At 51.4% G+C, this 15,551-nt stretch overlaps 1 long non-coding RNA gene across 1 annotated transcript in view; it reads left to right on the forward strand.

Annotated features, from left to right (window-relative positions):
• Positions 1–5,587, forward strand: part of LOC113456311 — a 12,358-nt gene extending 6,771 nt beyond the window's left edge. The window contains exons 2-3 of the long non-coding RNA XR_003377129.1: positions 2,104–2,584; positions 4,328–5,587. This is a non-coding gene — a long non-coding RNA (uncharacterized LOC113456311). The remainder of the gene's footprint in view (positions 1–2,103; positions 2,585–4,327) is intronic.
• The last annotated feature ends 9,964 nt before the right edge of the window (positions 5,588–15,551 follow it).

The following is a 15,551-nucleotide window of genomic DNA, read 5'->3' on the forward strand; positions in this document are numbered from 1 at the left end:
CCTGGGCATCACCCTGCTCTATTTGGTTCTGTGAAGTCATCGCCTTCTTCCTGTGACTGCCATTGGAACCGACAACAATGAAAAGCGCCCGTTTTACACCCACTGGCCCAGCAGCTCTACAGAGGCACAGAGCTTTGATGCCAATAATTAATTTGGCTCCATATTGCATAACGTCCTAAAAAGCTTTCTGGGGTGAGCTCCTGTGGGCCGGACACTGCAGTCTCATCAATATTGCACCACACGGGCACTACTCTGGTGTGGTTTCATTAAAAATTTAATTTGTGGTTTAGATCTACAGCGTTCTCCTTAAAAGGATGGAAGGGAGGCAGACAAGGGGAGGAACAGCTTTCAGATTGGGGGTGAGTAGGTGTGGGCGAGAGGAATCCCATGCCCCAGGGGAGGGGGCCTTCCTAGCCTGCAGGAGAGGCTACCCCTGTCTCATTGGCAAGTGTGTGCTGCCTGCTGCTGCTGCAGGCTGGGTGATTGGACCATTCATAGAAAATATTTCTTCACGGTTATTTCTATTTTTTTTCTCTTTCTTTTTTTTTTTTTTTCACTAGAGGGCTGCTCCTGGGAACCCAGGTTCTGGAGGAGAGCCAGGTGGCAGGGATGGCATTTTCCTCTGGAGACTGCGTCCTCTGTGACCCTCCAGATCCGAAGAGAGAGCCACAGCCCTGTACCCATGCTCCTGGCTGTGTGCCCTCGGAAAGGTTCTAGTCTCTGAGTTCAGGGCACCCCACCACCCTGTAAATTAAACAAAGTGACTCCAAGGACAGTAGCAGCTCAGCCCACGATCACCATCACCCTGGTGTGGCCATGGGTAGGCATGGGGTGACAGCACAGAAGACACCCACAGGAGAATGTTCAGAGGCTATAAGGTGGGCTCATCTCATGTGGCCTCACACCCCTTGATGCTAGCCCGGGACCCCCACTCTGCTTGGTTCTGTTCTTTCCAGTTAGGGAGGAGGAACCATTTTGAGAGCTCAGGTTTCTGGGGGTGGGGAATGGAGATAAAGGCGGGGTGGGGTAGCAAGCAGAGGGGGACACTAGGGGACTTAATGAAGCTGTCTGGACTCTGCCCTGGGGACTCCCCCGTCCAGTCAATTGTTTCCTTTCAGGAAGCGGGAATTTGCGCATCCCGGCCATCTTCTGATATTGTTCCAGAGTGATTAAGTTAAGCCTCCCGGGGCCAGCTGGGGGAGGACAATTGCTTTGCGGAATTGATCTGCTGCTGAAGCATTTAGCAGCTCATCCACCCTCAGCTGCGCCCACCTTTTGAGGCCACTGCGTGGGTGCCCTCCCCTCCCCCCACTGTCCCTCCTCTCAACCCTCCCCTTCCCCCTCCCCACCCCACACAAAGGCTCCTATCTGGCACTTGGACTCAAGTCTCCTGTCACATATCAGAGGCCCTGAGACAGGGACACAGGCAACCTGGCCTTGGTACATGCTCGCTACCCACGGTCTCAGGCTGTGCAGTCCCCAGCTGAGGGTTGGCAGGGTACTGGGATTAGGAAAGGCACAGGAAAAAAACCAATCTAGCCCTGGCCCAGGGGCTCCTGGCTCCTCTCTATCTGCAAATCCTCTGCTTCCTAATCACCAGGACAAGACACAGCCTTCTGTCAGTGCTGGCTTTAGAAAACCTGCATGAGCTGGGGTGACCAGGGCGGGGGAGTGGGTGGTGGAGCTCTGGGACTCATAGGCTGAGGCTGGACCACTTAGGGAGTGAGCAGGTGCCAGACCATGGATTCTTCTGGATGCAAGATCTGCCCAGGATAATAAAAGACTTGGCCTTGTGGGTGAATTCCGATGAGAGAGTACTCTTAGTCATTGGGTGTGCTTTCCTGAGGAAACACGGGACTAAGGCCATGGGTGCAGCAGGCTTGGGTGCCTGCTTCTCCTCGTGCTCTCTCTGGCTTTGAGCCCCGTGCATCTCTCTCAGGCTGGGGCCCATCCTCCTCGCCCGCTCCACATCCTCAGACAAACACGCTGTTCTTAGAATGCTGTTTCTGGGCCAAAGCTGTGTTTTCCCTCCTTTGAGGAATTCAGGCACTGCCTGGGCTCTGGCAGCCCTAACAAGTCCGGCTTTGCTTCCCTCCTTAACAGGCCAGCTGAAGAATCAAGCAATGTGAAGGAAGAGAAATTTCTTCTCTGTGGCCACGTCGGGAAGAAGACCAAAGAGGTCCAGCAGTGTTCCAGGTTCCCTGCCCAAAGCCGTCGTTGGGGTTCTGACATGAGGCTTAGGTTTGAATAGAAGCCAGAAGGATGCTGAGCGGTCTTGGGGCAGGTGCGGCCCTGCCCATCACTGACCCATCCTTATCTCTGCCCCAGTCTCCATTGCAAAGCTGTCTGACAAGTTGTCAGAACTGTGTAGGGTCACTTCCCAAGTGACAAGACCATCTTCTGGCTGGCACCAGGCTCCAACCTTTCCCCTTTCCCAGCCAGAGATTCCCAGGGAAATTCCAGCTTCTTGGAGACCATTGCTTCGTAGCCCAAGAGCCGGATGGAGCAGTGCTGGAATATCTCATATCTTCGTCCCACCACGATGGTGATGATACAGGGTTCTCTGCAGGCTCCCTTGTGGCTGGTAAGGGAACAGAAGGAAGAGGATTCTCAGAGCAGCCCCACTGTGGGACCATTGCACACTGGCACCCCCTGTTCTTACTACGTAGCCCTGGCTGGCCTGTGGCTAAGTGGTTTTTTTGTTTGTTTTTGTCTCTTTTTAATTTAGAATTTAAACTCTACATTAGCTGCCTTAGTCATGTTTTTAAAGTCCAGTTCCATCGTCATGCAACCACCACCTCCATCCCTCTCAGGAACCCCATGAAACACCGACTTCTCACGTCCATTCCCTAGCCCCCAGCAGCTCCCATTCACTTCCTGGCTCTATAACGCTTACTGCTTCAGGGTCTCTGTGCAGCAGTCCGTGCAGCACCTGTACACACCCACCTTTGACCTAGGGTAAATCCTCTCACGGGTGGGTGGGCCAGCCCGCCAGCCCTGGCTGTCACAGCAGTGACTGGCAGCCTCTGTTTGTTTCTCTTATGTGCACATTCTAAAGCAAACACACTGGGCCACACAGTCCACCTGCTCAGCCCAGATGCATATGTGAAAGCTGCCTGGGACTTGGGATCTCATTCTGGGTCCCAGCCTCTCCGGCCTGAGTCTGCTGGCTCCTGGAGCCATGCTCTCTCCTGCCCAATTTTCTGAGCCTATTCACTGCCAAGCGTTTCCTGAAAGCTGTCGGGAAGGGGAGCGTGGTGACGGGCACACCAAACAGTGTCATTGCCTTTTAGCATGTTCTGACTCTTGGGAGGCAGGTGGGCCCCCTATGTGGCCAATTCTCCATCTCTTAAGACACCAGCTGAGCATCCGGTAGTCTACTTCAGTTATGAAATTAACTCCTTAGAGTCACTGTCAATCCCAAAGCTCCAGGCTTCCGTCCCTCAACAAGACAAACTCTCACATCAAGTTCAAATCCACAGACATCATTTGTGCTTGACCAGACTGTCAATCATAGAGCCTTGAACCCCCACTCAGCTTTGACAAGTGAATGGCTCCAGAGCTCCAGAAAACGCTGGGCTGGTTGGTTTCCAAAGTAGTTGCTCAGGTGAGCGGCACCTAGCTCCTAGGTAGGCTCTCTTGTACCTGATATGGCTACCAACCCAGAAGCTCCAGAACCCATTATTTTGGGTCTTACGGGAGCTCCATTATATAGCTGGTGAAATCATTCCTGTGATTAATTCATTCTCTAGTCCTTCAATCCCTTTGGATGGCACTGAGTTACAAGAGGTCTCTTCTGGCCGAGGCTTTTCACATCTTCTAGGTGGCCCCTGCACAACTGAGGGTTGTCTACTGACTGCGTGACCTAGGAGAGAACAAGAAGGCAAGCTTGCAGCTGGTCTCGAGTTTCTGCACCTGGCTGTGGCAGCCAGGACCATAACAGACCAGGGGTCCCCGACACTCCTTGTCTGCTGCTTCCCAGATGCCTTTCCAACTAGGTCCTCTGATGGAGGAGGGTCATTTGTCTATGTGTTACTTTCATTGGTTAATAAAGAAACTGCCTTGGCTTTTGATAGGACAGAAAATTAGACAGGCGGAGTAGACAGAACAGAATGCTGGGAGAAAGAAGCCTAGTCAGACAGATGCTATAGCTCTCCTCTCCAAGATGGACGCAGGTTAAGATCCTTCCTGGTAAGACACCACCTTGTGGTGCTACACAGATTAATAGAAATGGCTTAATCAAGATGTGAGAATTAGCCAGTAAGAGGCTAGAGCTAATGGGCCAAGCAGTGTTTAAAAGAATACAATTTGTGTGTTGTTATTTCAGGTATAAAGCTAGCCGTGCGGGCGGCCAGGCTACTTACTCCTCACTACAGTCTTCATTGGTGTGAGCCAGCCCCAGTGGTTTCTGTTCTGCCAACATCCACAGCCTGGTGGCGGAAGCCATTCAAGCTATTACAGACCTGCATATCAGTGGGGTGGTGCCTTGGCTGAGAGTTCAGGCAAAAGAAGAGTGATATGGTTGTGTGTGTGGTGTGTGGAGGGCACAGGACTCCTTTGCGGACACCCTAAAGTGTAAGAGTTCAAGGCTATGTGTAGTAGTGCATGCCCTTAATATCAGCTCTTGGGATGCAGAGATAGGTGGATAGATCTCTGGGTGTGAGGTTGAGGCCAGCCTGGTCTACATAGCAAGTTCCAGGGCAGCCACAGTTACACAGTGATCTCTGTCTTTACAAAAAATAAACAGAAGGTTAGGAGCACCTACGACCCCTTTCCCAAGTCCTGGTTTGAGTCCTGGCAGATTCTCTGCTGTGAGCCCATGTATCTTTTCGTTTCTGAAGTTAGTGGGCACAGGACAGGTAGAGAGCTACCCAGGAAGCACAATCCACTATTGCACAGTCTAGTCGGCAGCTCATGCCACCTGTTCAGCCCCCACAGCCTCTCCTTCAGCCCCCAGCTGCCTTTCTGCCCTCTCAGAGTCCAGAGTTGTCTGCACAGAGCTAAGTGTCTGCTCTTGAGTCTCCAGCTTCCAGGATTCCTGTGGTCAAGACCCCAGCTGTTTTCGATTGTCTCTGAAGTGTTTTGCTACTGGGAAGCCTCAAGTAACTCCACAGAGAGACATAAATGAAGGCAATAACTTGGCCGTCAGAGGCTTTGCACAGCATTTTCACCCCAGCACCTTGGCACACTGCAAGGCAGCACTCAGCCAAGACAGGGAGGGAGGGGAATCTCCTGCTCTGTGTCTGCCTCAGGCGACTCTGTGCTCCACAACAGGGGCCAGTTGCAGAGGGGGTCAGGCCGGCCTCGAGCATACAGCACAGACCTTGGGAGGAAGCCAAGATGTCCCTGAGAAGCGCTGGATCCCACACCCTATTTCCTTTGACTCTACCTGGTCACAGGCATGCAGATAAAGGCATCTGTCAGGAGCCATTTCCCCCAAAAAATATTGCAGGAACCATTGTCCTGGGGAGTTTGCAGAGAGCCCCACACCCCAATGGTATTAAGAACTGTTTGTTGGCAGAGCCTACCCCACACCCAACTATCTTGAGAGCTATCTGTTAGTGGAACCTGCCCCACATTCCAACTATCTAGAGAACTAGGTGTGTCAACTTGCGACTTCCTGATTGAGGAATCGTGACCTGACCAATCGTAACCTCCTGGCCAATGACCTCGTGACCGGCTAGAACCGTCACTGCAAGATTCCTTCCTGGCCATGCCCCTGCCCCCATCTCATCCCCAAATTCCTCATCCAGGGGCTATATAAGCTGCAACCATGATGCTAATAAACAGAGACTTTGACAAGAACTCTGCTTGGCCTCCTTCCTTTCTCCCACCCAGGTCTTTTCAGATAGCACCTCTCCGGGACCCTGGAATAACTGACCAGCCAGGCGGGTTACAACCCCTAGACTAACTGACCCGCCAAGGCAGTCTACAGGCATCCAGGTATGTCTGGGTCAAGGAGAGGCAGCACCCTTTAGAGTGAGCTGCAGCAGACTTCACCACCCTGTCCCCAGTGACCAAGGTGGAGATAGATGCCCATGGCCTTGGCTCCTGGGAGCTACTCTCAGAGCAACCAGCACCCAAGCCCTCAGCCAAATCATGTCAAGATTGTCCCTCAGAAGCAGTGAGGTCCCATGGACAGAAGGTTTCTCCTGCTACCCTGGAAGTCTAACCTTGCCCTAGGGCAAAGGGTCTAAAACCCTGCCTGGTTACAGACCTCAGTGGGGAAGTGTAACTTTGAAGATTTTCTGCTCTGCAGTAGCAGGGACAACTGGAGACAACCGAAAAGGTACAGGCATTCACCAAAGACCCTCAGCTGTGACCTTGTGGAGCTGAGCAGGGTGACGTGCTTGGGTATTTCCCAGTAGGCTACGGGGAGCCTCTGAGCTGCAGACAAGACAGTGATCTGGAAGCATCCATGGGGAGCTGCGGAGGGGGAAGGGGGCCAATTCAGAGAGGACTCTGGAGGAAGGAGGGAGGTGCTGGAGCCATGAAGAAGGGGTCTCTAGGGGGAGGGTCATATCTTCTGTGTCTAAGGGTTTGTTCCATCTCTGTGTTCCATAAGAGATGAACAGAGTAGGGAGAAGCAGAAATTAGGGCGGTTGAGGAGGTCCCCACGCAGGGTGAATGTTTCCCCTTCCCCATCTCTATCTGTGCTAAACAGGAAGGTTCTGTACCATTCTCCTGTCTCCTGCTGTCCAGTTGAAGTCTGCTGAGGATCTAAGCCCCGGGAGCTGGAAGGTAGGTCAGGCTGAACCAGAGCTAGCCAGCCCAAGCCACTCTGACCCAGCCACCTTCCCTGAGGCCAGAAGACAGACTCTCTGCTCCCTTCACAGCCTGCATAATTGGGTTTTACACAGGCCCGAAGGCTAACCCTAACCTACGCATCCCGGGGCCCATCTTCCCTGTCTGCCCGTATGCCTGATGGTCTGCGACCTCCAGGCCTCCCAACCTTCAACTTTATCAACCACCCAGATTTAACCCAGGGCAGGCTGGCACAGGGGAGTTAAGCTAGGAGTCAGGTACCTGCACGGTTGGTCCCTTCCCATTCTGCCAACCTCCAGGAATAGGAAAGGACGTATCAAGACAATGGGACCCCATATGGTACCCTGGACATCTGAGCCATTCCTGGGGAGCCAGAGCCTGTGTAAGCATTGACTGGACACTGTCCCTGGTGCAAGTGAGGAGGAACCAGGGATCTCCGGGGATGGACCCTTCACTTTCAGAATGGCAAACACAAACAGTACTTACTGCAAGATACAGAGGCTCCTGGGGGATGAACTCGGAGGGTACCTCAGGCACCGGTCTGGTGCCAGATGAGACTGTATGTCTGTCTGTCCATCCTCTGCCCTCTGGCCAATAGGACAGAAAGACAAGGACAGAATATCCTTGAGTTTAGCAGTGTCTGGGAGACACGGGCTATTAGGGTTCCCATTTTCAGCCCAAACTCTGAAGCCAAGAATGGCGAAGGGGCCTGACCTGGATCCCAGATCTGTCCCTGGGTGCAGGATCTCCCTCATTGTCCTGACCTCAGCATGTCCCTTCCTCGGCCCTTCCCCTGCTCTGTCTGCGCTGGAGGCCTCCTTCAGGCTCCAGGTGAGGGTATGCTCATTAGATTTGTATCCGGAGATTTCGCGGAGGGGTGTGGGGAGGGGATATAGGGTTCCCAGCCGTGTCCCTCAGCAGGCCATCCCTCTGGCGTCTCCACCAGCTGTCTTCCCTGGCTCAGCGGGCAACAAAGTGTGTGCTTATTCTGCTCCTGACAGGTTCCAGCTTGTTTTTCCAGACCTTGCCAGTGGGAGCCCGCCAGGGAAGCAGGTGCTGTCTTTAATAGGGATGGCTCACCCTGTGCTACGCAGGCTGGGAGGGGCCACCCTGCCTGATTTCTGGTGACCCAGGCCCATCTCTCTGAAGGGGGAGCCTCCATGGCTGGCAGGGGATGGAGGTAACACCGTTTTTAAAATGAGGGCAGAGTGATCCGACCGAGGAAGGAGGTTTGGGAGATCCGGAGGGCGGAGGGCGTAACATCAAGCTGCTGTTCTTCACCTGCCCCGCCCCGCTGGAAACCCCTTGCCCTCCCAGGGGCCCCAGGCTTCGGCTGCGCTGCTTCTGCTAGGTGACACTCTCACAAGCACAAAAGCATGAGGCCTGCCCTGCAAGGCTGTATGAATAATAGAACTGAAATCAGCCCCAGATAAAAATAGATCTTCTTCTTGATAAATATTTCAAGGACCATCTTTAGGATATACAGATCTCCTGACTGAGGAGCTGAGGCAAACCCTGTCATCAAACCCAAGGAACATAGGGAAGGCTTAGAGCCAGTTCAGCCGTTGGGTTGGGTGTCGAGGCTCCTGCCTCACATCCACCCACTCGCAGTGACGCGTGCAGCAGATAACGCACACGGTGGCGGCGGCAGAATGCGTTGCCAGCAACAGCTTAGGAGTTGTGGTCCATGTTAGTCACCTGTGAATTGTGTAGAGGCAAATCAATTACAAAATGCCGTCGGCTGATGAGGCTTGGACTTAGAAAAGTTGCTTCCTGTGTCTCTGCTATGTGGTAAGACTTCCACCACCACGAGCGGAAGCCAGGGGGCTTGGGAACCTGGGTTGGAAGGCAGAGGTCAATGGACTTTAAAGTGGAGGCCCTTTGCAGAAAACTTTGCAAACACAAAACAGTCTTGAAGGTCTGCATTAATTAGGATGTGTGATGTAAACAAGATAAATGATTTTGAATAATCCACGGAAATGTCACAAAGCCTGACCCCTGCGCTAGACACAGGGGGTCCTTTGAGAAGAGGGAAAATGTCCCCACCAGATTGGCCTGTGGTGTAATTTTTAAATGAGTAATTGGCTTGAGAGGGCCCAGCTCATTGTGGGTGGTGCTCCTCCTGGGTAGGTTGGTCCTGGGGTGTGGAAGAAAGCAAACTGAGCAGGCCCAGGCCAGTAAGCACATTCGTCCAGGGCCTCAAGGACAGATCCTTCCTCCAGGTTCCCACCCTGTTTGAGTGTCTTCCCTGACTTCCCTTAGCAGTGACCTGAGAGTTTTAAACCCAAACCAGCCCCTTTCCCCTTATATTGTTTATGGTCATTAACGAGTCCTGGAAGATGGGCAGGCAGGAAGTGCTGGACACTGCCTGGCATGCAGACCTCTTCACAGTGATCCTCATTTGTAGCCCCAGGGGAAAGATGGAGTAGCTTTATTTGACAGACCAAAAGCCGGATGTTTCTTTTTATCCCACCTCAGTGGACAATGGCTGCTTTCTGAGTTTCACCGTGCCACCCAAAAATGACAAGAGGAAGAAAGATGCCAGAAAGTCAGTCAAGAAAGACAGACCCAGTAAATAAGTCTAGGGCCAATGTCAACAAAACAAGACAAAACAAAAAACAAAAACCCAACCCAAAGACAAAGTTCAGGACAAGCTCGTCAACCAAGTCCCAAAGCTACTTATGACAAACTCTGTAAGGAAGTTCCTAACTATGAGCTTATTATTCCAGCTGTGGTCTCTGAATGACTGAAGATTCTGGTTCTTTGGCCAGAGAAACCCTTCACGGGACAGATGCGGGATGGATGAGTGAATGGATGATGGATGGGTGGGTGCTGGGTAGATGGATGCCTGGTAGGGGATGAACTAGTGGTGGGTATCTGGGTCAATGAGTAAATGGATAGCAGGTGGATGGGAGGGCAGGCGGACGGACCGGTGTGTGGATGGCAGATGTCTGGTGGCGGTGGGTAGACAGTCAATACATGGATGATGGGTGGATAGGGGATAAGCGGGTGGGTAGGTAGACAGGCCAGTGGATAGATAGGTGTAAGTGGGTGGGTGGATGGATGGGTTGTAGGTGGATGTGGTGAAGAAGGAGTTGGTGTTTGAAACATGATTAATAAGGACTCAGAGAAATTGGGGTTCAACCTGAAGATCTGAAAAGCGAAACAGCCAGCAACTGAGTCTTAACTTTGACCTCAGTCTGAAATGGCGATCCTGCCTGTCTGAGAGCTGTCTCTCCCCACCCTTCACTTTATATTCCTCTCTAGGCCTTGGAGTAAAGGCATGCACTACCCGATTTCTATGGCAACCAGTGTGGCTATTGGGATTGAAGGTGCGTGTCATTGTGGCTACTGGGATTAAAGGTGTGTGTTACCCTAACCCGGTCTGTATGGCTGGCCAGTGGGACTGTTTTACTCTTAGATCTTCAGGCAGTCTTTGTTTATTAAAAGACAATTGAAATGCCACTACAGTGGTGGATGGGTAGGTGGGTGGATACATAGGTAGGTAGATGGATGGGTGGGTAGAAAGATGGGTATGTAGATAGGTCAAAGGATTTATGGGTATGTGGACAAATGGGTGGGTGGTGGATGGATTGATATAGACGGTGGGTAGATGGGTCAGTGTGGAAGGATGGGTAGAGGGATGGACGGTGGTTGTGTAGGTACATGGGTGGATGGATTATAGGTGGGTGAATCGATGGGAAAAATTGAACTTATAGAGCAGGTGAGATGAGGAGGATGGTCAGCGGTAGGTCAAGAGGAGAAGCCTGGCATTGCCCACTTGGCCTAGCTCCAGAGGTTCTGAGGACAGACTGTGGTGGCACCGGTGTCTTGCTCATCTATTGCAAGGAAGAAGTCTCATCACCAAGGCAACTTATGGCATTTATATTTCAGAGGGTGAGTGGGTCACCATCATGGAAGGTAGCAGCAGGCAAGCAGGCGTGGTGCTAGCTGAGAGCTTACGTTCTACATGAGAGAGAACTGAGAAGAGTGTGGGCTTCTGAGATCTCAGTGTTCACTCCCAAGCACACCTCCTACAGTAAGGTCACACCTCCTAATCCTTCCCAAACAATTCCGTCAATTGTGGGGCAAGTGTTCAAGCCTCTCGGTCTGTAGGGACCACTCTCTTGAAAACATCACAATTGGTAAGCTAGGAGCAGCTCAGGATGCTCCTAACACAAAGGTGAACTCTGTTCACCAGTGTCTCCTCAGCACCCACAGAGGCTCTACTGAGGTGGGGGGAACAAGAGATTCTAAGACAAGAATGGCAGAGAGGATATGGAAAAAAGATCCTGCTATATCTACATTTGTTTTAGTTTTTTTTTTTTTTTTGGATGTATGTAAGAGAAAAAAAATCATGAAACGCTTTCATTTCTCTGTGACTGAGCAAACTCTTAAAATATTAAAGTATCGTTGAATAATTGATTAGACTAACCTCAGTGGGGCCAATCAGCCATTTGGCAGGGTTGCTTTAAACTTTTAGGGGCTTTTAGCCCCCCTGGCTCCTAACCTTCCTCTTGTCTGCTTCACTCAGGGCTGAGCAGACAGGTTACTCCTCTGAGCTTGTGATGTCACAGTGTTGCTATTGAGCTGTGTGGTGGCTGCCTGGGGCTGGATTCAGAGAAAGGAAAGCCCTGGCACGCCCACGTCTGAAGGGACGGTGAAAGGGAAGGAGGTCCATGAAACTGTAGGCGTCAGGGAGAGGGCTTTGCGAGTCTCAGCTCCACTTATGTCTCTGGGCTGTGAGATGGCAGTTCTGCCTGCCCCGATGATGGTTGTAGTCTGGTGAAATGACAGTGTGATTGTGCTAGGACCTCAGGTAAGCTGGCTGTAAAACCTGCCTGGTGGGTTGTAGGATTCCTACCTTTCTATGCCTCCATTTCCTCGTTTATAAGCTAGAGGTAAGACCGTGCACGCCCGGACATTCTCAGGCAGTGTCTGAGGTGAGGTCCCCAGAATTCCCAAAATTTAAGACTGATGGGTTGGAGAGGAGGCTCAGGGGTTGCCATGGAAACGTGAAGACCCAAATTCTGAGAGCCAACAAAGCTGAGTTCAGTCCTGGGAACACATGTAGGAGCGGAAGCAGATAATGGACCCCAAAAAGTTATCCATCCTCTGGCCTCCACACACATACCATGGCATGAATGCCCCCAGTATATACTCATACACAATTAAAAAAAAATTGAGACCCTGTCTCAAGATGGAAGGTGAGACTGAGCCCTGGAGGCTGTCCTCACTGTGTGACCACATTCACATACATGAACGGGTCTTCACACACAGCATACGGAGGGGCAGAGCGGGAGCAGGAGGGAGAGGAAAAAAACACAAAACACAGGACTGCCAGGGACTGGTGGGGGTGGCCACACAGAGGCAAGTGCATTTAGTGCCTGAATGGGGTAAGGAGACAAGGTTCATGTTGTGGATGCTTTACCATGATTAAAAGTGATAATTAAATGACAGAGCCTTCAAAAGCACATGATGGCAGGGTCCTATTGGGTGATAGGATGACATCGCAGAGGCCCTGTTAGATGATACAGTGACATCACAGAGGCCCTGCTGGATGATAGGATGACATCACAGAGGCTCTGCTGGATGATACAATGACATCACAGAGGCTATGCTGGATAATACGATGACATCACAGAGACCCTGTTAGATGATACAATGGCATCACAGAGGTCCTGTTGGATGATGCAATGATATCACAGAGGTTCTGCTGGATGATGCAATGGCATCACAGGCTCTGCTGGATGATAATGATGACATCACAGAGGCTATGCTGGATAATACGATGACATCACAGAGACCCTGTTAGATGATACAGTGGCATCACAGAGGTCCTGTTGGATGATGCAATGACATCACAGAGGTTCTGCTGGATGATGCAATGGCATCACAGGCTCTGCTGGATGATATGATGACATCACAGAGGCTCTGCTGGATGATAATGATGACATCACAGAGGCTCTGCTGGATGGTGTGATGACATCACAGAGCTGGGTTTCCTCCATAGGACTTTGTGACTCACCCAACATGTGACCTGGATCAAAGCCCTCATTTTCACAAACCTCCATGACCTGTCCCCTTCCCCTCTACTTAAAATGGCATAGCCAGGGTCTGCCTTTTCCAGGGACTTTGGGAGACAGAGACTGGGGGAATCAGCTGAAGCATGGGGATGGGGTTGGGGTTGATGCTCTCACACTGAGAGTCATTGATTGTGTGGGTTCAGCCCAGCTAAGGGGAGCTCAAGTTGCTGCAAGATTGAGCCCCTTCTTTGAAGTCACATAGTATGCTTATAAAGGTTTTAAAAAATCATTTGTGTTTGTTTGTGCCCGTGTCACGTGTGTTCAGGTGCCCTCAGAGGCCAGAAGAGGGTGTCAGATCTGTTAGAGCTGAAGTCACAGGCGGTTATGAGCTGCCCAGTGTGGGTGCTCTGGAAGAACAACCAGGGCTCTGAACTATCTCTCATGCCCAAAATAAAGGGACCTGGGGGAAAACCAAACACTACTCCTCTGCTGAAGGAGCTCAGCAATAAAACGACTCCTAAGGACATTCCGCTGCACTCATGCTCAGCCATCATCAGAGAAGCTTCCTCCTGCAGCGGATGGGAACAAACGCAGAGAGCCACTGTCAGACGAGGCACAGAGTGAGAGACCTTGGCGCACTCAGTCGGGGCTCAGGGAACTGTGGAAGAGGAGGCAGAAAGAGCGAAGAGCCAGCAGGGCTGAGGGACACCAAGAAATCAAGGCCTTCTAGACACTACAGAGCCCGTGTATGAATAAACCCACAGACACTGAAGCAGCATGCACAGGGTCTGACCAGGTCTGCACCAGATGGGTTCCTAGAGGCAGAAGGTGAGGACACATGCCCCGAGCCTTAACACAGACATTAGCTTCAGTTGGTAGCCACTTGCAAATGAAAAATTTAGTTTTCTCCAAGAGAGCCTTACTGGGGAAACAAACCACTCTTAGGAATAGGCCCCAAGCCCAGCGGTGGATAGCCACAGAAAACAAAAATGGTATCTTTGGAGGGTTGTTTGTCTCCTAATGGTAAGTCATAAATCAGAGCTCCTTTCTTCCTTCCTCCCTTCCTCCCTCCTTTCCTCCTTCCCTCCTTTTTTCCTTCCAGGGAGGGTCTCACTGTGTAGCTCTGGCTAGCCTGAAATCCTATCTGAACCAGGCCAGCTTAAGTTTCAGAAGATCTGCCTGCCTTTGCCTGCCTTCATCTCAAGCAGGAGTGCTGGGATCAAAGGTGTGAGCCACCATATCAGCCTTTACCTGTACGGTCTGCACCTGCTAGGATGGGGCCCATCCACATGAGCTGCTCTTCTCAGTAGCCACTGAAATAAATGTAAATCTCATCTAAAAAAACAAACAAAAAAACCCTCAAAAAACGAAACACATCTTCAAGGCAACAGACAATGTTTGATCTAACAACTGGGCCTCTCTGGGCAGAGATGGTACACCTTTAATCCCAGCACTCAGGAGGCAGAGGCAGGTGGATTTCTGAGTTCGAGGCCAGCTTGGTCTACAAAGCAAGTTCCAGGACAGGCTCCAAAAACTACAGAGAAACCTTGTCTTAAAAAACCAAAACACGCTGGGCGGTGGTGGCGCACGCCTTTAATCCCAGCACTCGGGAGGCAGAGGCAGGCGGATCTCTGTGAGTTCGAGGCCAGCCTGGTCTACAAGAGCTAGTTCCAGGACAGGAACCAAAAAGCTACGGAGAAACCCTGTCTCGAAAAAATCCAAAAAAACAAAAAAACAAAAAACCAAAACAATGAAAAAAAAGAAAAGAAAAGACAAAACAAGACTGGATCTCATGGCTTGGATAAGTTGGCACCCAAATTAGCCATCGCAGGGGGACACTCAGCATTTCTCCTCAGTAGTGCCCACGAGCACGCCACCCTGCTCCTGGATTGACCCTTGGTAAGGCGAGGAAAATTCCATCCAAAGGAAAAGGTCAGAAAGCCAGAAGCTGACCTGTGACCCCTATGCTGAAGATGGCTTCTCCACTGGCCAAGATTAAACACGAGGAGCTGAGGGGCTGCTGCCTCCAGAGAACAAGGAGGGTCCTGAACCCTGGGGCTTTGCAGGACTTCTGCAAGTCCGTCCCCTCTAAGGGCAGTCCCTGGCCCCTGCTGTGGCTACTTCTGATGAACAGCCTTAATAGCAGGCTTGGAAAGAGGCCCAGAAATCTGAAATTCTGTAATGATCAGAGATCATTTGGGTCCAACTCCCAGGAACTTCACGATGCTAAAATAGAGCTCGTCTGGTTCATCCCTGAGGTATGTGGCTGAGATACTCAGATCTTAATTCTGAATGCCGCAAGAGCCTGCTGGCCCAGCTCCCGTCCCTTCTAAAGGGCGAGGACGCAGGACTTGCTTTCTAACCTTTGGTATTTACCCGCTGCAGTCAGCTCACTGGTCCTAGTGCAGATTCGCTCAAGAAAATGCTGTGTCCTTTTCAGAGAGCTGTCATGTATAACAAACTGCCACGGTGTCCCTCGTTCCTGCCCCCCGCAAGCCCTTCAGGGGTCCTGCTGGCAGCTGCGCTCTGAGGATGAGCTCTGGAGCCTGGGGTAATGTCACCAGCTCCTCTCTCGGGTGCTACGTGAGTTCTCCTGGGGAGACATGAATGAATGTCCTCACCCCAGATGGGCACCAATGACAAGCCAAAGCAAGATTTCACTAAGGTCCTATTGGTGAAACCAATGAACTTATTGGGTTTGAGTATGGAGCACAGGTGAGGGGTTACTTATAGGGGCATGGGTGACCCCCAAACAACTGC

The sequence above is a fragment of the Microtus ochrogaster genome, chromosome 7, assembly GCF_000317375.1.
Source record: "Microtus ochrogaster isolate Prairie Vole_2 chromosome 7, MicOch1.0, whole genome shotgun sequence".
In the NCBI taxonomy this organism is placed as follows: Eukaryota; Metazoa; Chordata; class Mammalia; order Rodentia; family Cricetidae; genus Microtus; species Microtus ochrogaster.